This window comes from Toxorhynchites rutilus, chromosome 2 (genome assembly GCF_029784135.1).
Source record: "Toxorhynchites rutilus septentrionalis strain SRP chromosome 2, ASM2978413v1, whole genome shotgun sequence".
Classification (NCBI taxonomy): Eukaryota; Metazoa; Arthropoda; class Insecta; order Diptera; family Culicidae; genus Toxorhynchites; species Toxorhynchites rutilus.
Window position 1 is genome coordinate 292,310,024 of NC_073745.1, and position 7,562 is coordinate 292,317,585.

A 7,562-nucleotide genomic window follows, 5' to 3' on the forward strand; every position below is an offset into this window, starting at 1 on the left:
CCTACTTCCCTATTTTTCATCGTAATTTCAATATTTTTGTATGAACAATATAAAAATAATTTAACCATTGTTCATTTTTCAAACAGATCGAATTTATTTACGTTGATAAATGACAGATGACGATAAGTCCTCGTCACCGAATGTTCATTCACACATACGCAAGTAGCATCAATTCACTTGAAGCCAGGCACATCTCTGGCAAGCTGGAAGTCTTATTCTATGAGCGCAATGAGTTATTGAAATTCTTCATTATTACGTTATTGTAATCAATCCTGATAAAATACCAGCTTGAGAGCACGTGTGCAGATCCAATGCGCAAGTGTTCCTGGAATAATATTAGGCAACTACACAGCGATGTGAGAAATTGTGATTCAAAGAAAAAACAAGAATCTGTAATTCTCTCATTTCTCTAAAGTTACGCGAGAATTCATCGGTTACATACACCGTTCATACGACTCTCTCCATGTTCTTTCTCTATGGCACTAATGTTCCATACATTAGCCTTCTCATCGTAATATCACTTGCGTTACTCAGTACTAATAAAACTTAGTTGAAATTTCTATGCAAAGCAAAACGTCTTGAATGTATTCTGAGTGACAAGCTCAAGAATATGTGTTACTACAGTGCAAGTCAGAAGAATTTTCTTTGACGAAAAACCCTCTGGCAGTTCTGAAGACGCTACACCCATACCTCGCTTTATGGCCTAGATCCGTTCCACGAAACTTGGCCGCAAAGCGAAAGTCCGTATAAGGAATCAATTATTATAATACAAATTCAAAGCCAAATAACACGCCTTGAATGCATTCTGAGTGGCAAGCTCTAGAATACGCGTGAACACAGTGCAAGTCGGAGGAAATTTCTTTGACGAAAAATTCCCCCGACCAGAACGGGAATCGAACCCGAACACCCGGCATGTTAGTTATGACGCTAACCACTCGGCCAAGGGAGCACGATAACATAACACGATAACAAATATGTAACATGACTTATTATTCAATATGCATTTTATCTTTTTATTTCATTTCAAATCGAAATTACATACATAACAAGTACATAGATTTGTACATTATATAATAATAGACTTCGAAAACCAACAATAATCCATAAACAAAAATGAAACCACTGCACGTTACATAAAATATTTGTATGTATACTGAACTGCCATACTAAACCACCACTATATCGATATATCGATCATCTGAATTGATTCAGAAGTCCAAAAAATATGAATTTTTGAAAAAAGTTGGTTTTGGAAAAACGGGAAAAAGTTGATTTTGAAACACCCTAAAATGTAAATAAGCAGCTCTATGAAAAAATAAGAAATACGGCTTCATTATATACCGGTTTGACATGGAATGGCTGTGTATCGACAACAAAAAAACAATTTTTTTGCCGTTATAACGAATCATTTTGAGCCTTAAATCGAAAACCTGCCTAAATTGAAGAGGGCCGTTATAGCGAAATGCCGTATAAAGAGCGGCCGTATAGCGAGGTATGGGTGTATTGCTATTGGATAATTATCTTTATATTGACATCCAAAAAATGAAAAGTAGACCTTCCTCCAAAGACCCATTAAATTCTCCACAGTTGTCTTAAATTTTTTGATGCATTCTAAAATAAAAAAAAACGAAATTATAAAAAGTAGACGGATCTTGGTCTAGGTACACGAACAAGAGCTTGATGTAGGAGTGTGATTGTATGTAGTAATTGCATTTGCATAGAGGTTTTCATTGTTCAGAACATGGTAATTTTTACTATTTTGATACATAAAATGGAGATCCTAGAAAAACAGTTTATTATATTAATTCATATCCTTCAAACGGGTAGGATGAAGTAAAATCAGGAACCACATTCTAACATGGACACGAGAAACTCGGTACTTTTTGATTTTTTTATATCGATGTTAAAAAATGTGCACAAAATATCATTAATACAATTACCACCCTTTTCTTCTATTTATTTAATTATACAGAAAAGGACAAGGGGTCAACATTCATCAGAGCAAATTTGAACAAAAATCTAAATAAGTTCCGGAATATTGTTTTTAGAGGGATTGTAGAGGCTCTCTTAGGAAGTTCGTGTAGCTGCTGAGGTAAATTGATCTCATCGGGTGTTAAGTTCTGCTCATTTATAGTGAAGGGAATGGAGAACGGACAAGTGAATTCAGGGAAATGAAGCGGGCAAAATAATAACATATCATAACATGTGTGAGTATTTTTTACATTACCAAACAACATGCTCGATGTCATGTTTTCTTGGACCACAATTACATACATTGATAGTAGCAAGACCTACACGATAAAAACGGGAATTGACCACGGATTGATTGGTAACAAACAATAAAACAACTGATAAATGCCTTCTATCGGCAAATGGAGAATAATTCATACTACGCATCGACTCATATTGTGAGCTAACGCCCGAATGTAAGCAAAAAGACTGAAACGAGTGGCTAGTAAAATCGAAATAACATACCCATTTTGTTCATCAAATTGTTAGCTTTTTTACTATATTCACTGTTCATATGAATTGATTTTTATAACTCTTTGCCAGGAAAGGGCTCGTATGAAATAAGGAGTGTGGTGACTTTTTCCGATCGATCATTTAATTTTGATGAATTTTAAAATTGTTTCCGGGTTGAAAGTGACATCAAAGCGCAGCGTTTTTAGGTATTTAATGTAAAGAAGGTATTTTCCAGTGGTGAGTGTTATATTCTACCGTGAAATCTCAACATGGAAGCGTGTTCCCCAACGGTTGTTGTAGCCGCTGCTACCACCATACTATCGATTCGGTGCGGGTTTTCAGTTGCCATTCTGCGAAAGATGCTGCATAGTATCTTTTGTGGATTTTTTGATATTTTGGGATAGTTGGCAAGGCTGAAAGATATTGGAAAACTACTTGCATATGCAATAAGGTCACTCCTTCAGTTTCGCTCTAAACAGCGAACGATCATACTGTTGATGTTAATGTTGAGAATTAATTTGTCAATTTGCTCAAATTGGGTTCTTATCACTTTGTGGATCGTTCGCACCACTCATTCATCGATCCTTGTCAGTACTAACAAATATTTGCACTAAAGAATAATTCTTAAATATCTATTCAGTCATATCACGACATAACGTAACTTCGATATAGCGTAACTTTTTTTGTGTTATTTTTGCTTTTGGCACTGAAAAAGTCGATATTTGATCGTGTAACGAGAAACAAGCTGTCAAACTACTCTGTTATTACACAACTCTTCTTTCAAGCAAGTCGACTAAACCGTAAAATTTTCGAAAATTGTTCAGCAGGTTACCGCTTTCCTCAATTTATAATGTCTTTCCGTAAGAGCCACTCTTATGTTGGACAAATGTTCGGCTCTCTTCAACGCAGATGAGCTAAAACCTGCCGACGAATCAATTTTTCCCTTTTTTCTTAAACCAAATACCACTACTGTTATACAACCGATTGATCAGAACATCATACAGAGGATTAAGACGCGCTATAGGAATCTGATGATGCAGGAAATTCAAGCTCGTGAAGGGGAGTTTGATGACATCGTAAAGAAGAGCAATATAAAGGATGCTATATTTTTGGTCGCTCAAGCGTGCAAGCTAGTTCCTGCATCCTGTCTTTTGCGTTGGCTTAGATCGTTTCATACTAGAAACAAAAAAAAATTCATTGCAATAGTGCACAAGAAACAACTCGATTTCAACTATCTACCTATATTTTACTGCCGCGATCGAGGCTCAATGATTGCTATTTGAATGAAAAACGAATGATTTTACAGAGACACTCGCTGCTCAAGCAAATAAGGCAAATGAGGGAATGCAAAAATTTCTGAGAATAGAAGAGCGGAATCGAGACAGTATTTTTCCATTCTAATCGAGAATGAACTTTGCGAAGAGGATAGGTGAATATTTTCTGTCTCAAATAAAGTGAGGCATAAACGGAGAATAGAAGGGTGAGTTTTATCTGTGAATGAGTGTTGTTGAACGAATTTCGATGCGATTTTGCCCATACCTGGCTGCCAGCCGTAAGAGAGAAGCTGAGAAGCATTGCTGCGAAGATGTCACAGTCCGAAAAAATCCACGAGGAGGATGTCGAATATGAGACGCTTGGTGACGATGAAATTGTCGCAAGCATTCTGAATCATTATGCAGATGAAGACATCTGTGAGTTTTAGAAATTACGGCAATCATGCTAACGTGTCCGATGAAACAGCACTGGATGGGTTCGATCTGATAGCCAAATATGATGAGGAGAACAAATGGCCACTGACCACGAAATTTTCACTGCATCAAATTTGTGCCGCCATTAATGAACAAAAATAAGACTGCTTCGGAGAAGAAACAAACATTGTGCTTCCATACTGGTTGTAAGTTGTTATGAGCTTGACATTTATTTTTCATAAATAAAAAAAATATAATCTGATATAAGCTGAATTCAAAAAAAATTGTTTTCGTTTTAGAAATCATAGCACTTCTCAAAAAAATACGCAAAAAACTATGAATGTACAAAAAAAAGTCTGAATCATCCTGGTAATTAAAAAAATTAATCCTGGTATTCAATTTAATTTAATCCTCTCAAATTATTAAAAAAGAAATAAATTTTCTGCTTTGATATAACGTACCGAACAAAAAATTAGTTACTTTGTATCGAGGTATGACTGTAATATGTGTTCTTGTCGGCAATAATTTTGAACTCCTACGTTAACAATACGGTCATGTCTTGAAGACCACCCTTCTATATTTTAAGCAGTTAACACACACTCGTTCACAGCAGATTGCACTTTTTTCCAACACCACGATTATTCGTTTTTTAATCACTTCAATCTATCTTGGGCAACGCATGTAAACAACAATAATGTGTGCTTGTGATGCAAAAAAAATCACCAGATGACATAAAAACCGACGGGGTGCATAATTTCCTCGATTCTCTATCTTGAACTTGAAGCTACGAACAAAATCGCACAGAGGCACAGTGGGGCCGATCTGAAAAAAGACGGTCAAAAATCTTTTCTCGTCTTACCTTACGTTTTAGAGGGTGGGTGTCTTCAGAAAAGTTGTTCAGAATGTTAATTCGGATAATTTGACGGTTTTATTTAAACTCTCACCAAGTTACAGTAAAAATAAAAAATAAAACTAATTTTTTACACTTACGAGATAATTGAGTAATGTCTTCAGCAATATTGTAGAGCTATAAATTTCTTGAAACTTTGCTGAAGATACATGATATCTATCTATCAATCCTTCAGAGATATAACTGTTTTTCTGGGGAGACTATCTCAAAACTAGTTTTTTAACATAAGTTATACCTAAATTACATTATATCAACTCAACATTTTCCACAAAGTTTTAGATAACATGAAAATAAATAACTTTGCTGAAGACACTATTAGTGTTGAATGACACCATTGCGATGTACAGTGGTTACAAAGCAATGCAATGCATTTATGCATTAAATTATTCAAAAATGTGCACGTCTGTGCATTAGTACTCAACGTTATTTTGTTCGTCAGAGTTTGGAGTATACGGCGAACTACTATTTGAACTCGGGAACTCTCGGGAACATCACTTTTTATATCAATTTTTACAGCGCAATTTACTCAGTTTTACCCTGTTTTCTTCATATTTCCTCTACATTTGATGTTTATTGGCATCATATTTATTTCAAAATAAATTTCTGATTCTATCCAACTATAAAAGCTCAAATTTGAGTTATTTTGCAGTAGTTTTATTGCAGTTGGTGATAGCAATTGGACCTTTTTCGATTTTCGTTTTCGTCAGATGCTTGTCAGAGGATCGGATGTTATAAGCAATCTTACAAAAATATCCTGATTGCTGGCCTCTCTACAAGTCGAATTTTGAAGGTTTAGAATGTGTTTATACGCCTTTTCTAGACATGTGTCATTTTTTTCAGAATTTTAGCAGTGTTCGGCGGTACAAAAATATATATATTTATGAAATTTTGATATCTTCTTGAGAATTTTGATGCTTAGTACTGATTCTTTTCACAAATATCAAAAACACATACAAACATATTTAAATATAAATTAAACCAATACTGAATCTCAAAATTCTAAAAAAATATTTAAAAATTTCATTAACATATTTTTGTACCGCGGAACACTGCTGAAATCCTGAAAAAAATCACACATATCTAGAAAAGGCGTATAAACACATTCTAAATCTTTGAAATTCAACTTGCAGAGAGACCAGCAATTAGGATGTTTTTGTAAGATTGCCCTCCGGCCCTCTGATAAGCAGCTTGCGAAAACGAAAATCGAAAAAGGTCCAATTTCTATCTCCAACTGCAATAAAACAACTACAAAATAACTCAAATTTGAGCTCTGATAGTGAGATAGAATCAGAAATTTGTTTATAAATAATTATGATGCCAATAAACATCAATAGTAGAGAAAGTATGAAGAAAACAGAGTAAAATTGAGTAAATTGCGCTGTAAAAATTGATATAAAAAGTGATGTTCCCGAGAGTTCCCGAGTTCAAATAGTAGTTTGCCGTATACTCCAAACTCTGACGAACAAAATAACGTTGAGTACTAATGCACAGACGTGCACATTTTTGAGTAATTTAATGCATAAAAGTGACATATTTTTGCTTTCTAATCACTGTACATCGCAATGGTGTCATTTAACACTAATAGTGTCTTCAGCAAAGTTATTTATTTTTATGTTATCTAAAACTTTGTGGAAAATGTTGAGTTGATATAATGTAATTTAGGTATAACTTAAGTTAAAAAACTAGTTTTGAGATAGTCTCCCCAGAAAAACAGTTATATCTCTGAAGGACTGATAGATAGATATCATGTATCTTCAGCAAAGTTTCAAGAAACTTATAGCTCTATAATGTTGCTGAATACATAACTCAACTATCTCGTTAGTATTAAAAGTTTATTTTTTTTTAATTTTTACTGTAACTTGGTAAGAGTTTGAATGAAACCGTCAAATTATCCGAATCAACATTCCGAACAACTTTTTTGAACACACCCACCCTCTAAAATGTAAGGTAAGACGAAAAAATAGTTTTTACCTTCTTTTTTCAGAACGGCCCCACTGTGCGCGGTGTGCATCGGTTGCTTGGGGATTTCAAGAAGAGGAACTAGCACCCTGATATTCCATCCGCAGATTGGTGCGAATCAAAATCAAATAAATCTATGGAAGCCAGCAGAGAAAATGCTTATATTACCGAATAAAAAAAAATAAAAGGATTAATCACGAGTGGAAAAGGATTTGGGATTAAAGAGAAAAAATACCAAGTCGCCTGTGTCAGGAATCCTCGATATATGAGATGAATTAGTCCTGATTGGTCTTTGCATAGGGTCTAAGCAAGTAACAACCCAACTTTTCCTAACAGTGGAAATCGGGTCAATACAAAACGCTTGGCAGTCTCTCTGATCGCTTTAGATAATTATTTAAGAGTTATCTCTAAATGATACATTTAGAAAAACAATGAGTGATTGGGTATAACAAATCGTACTTGTCAGGTTCCAATTTGTTCCTGTATAACCTACCTCGTATGGGTTAACAACTTTCATCCAGAACGCGTTCGTGCGTTGGCGG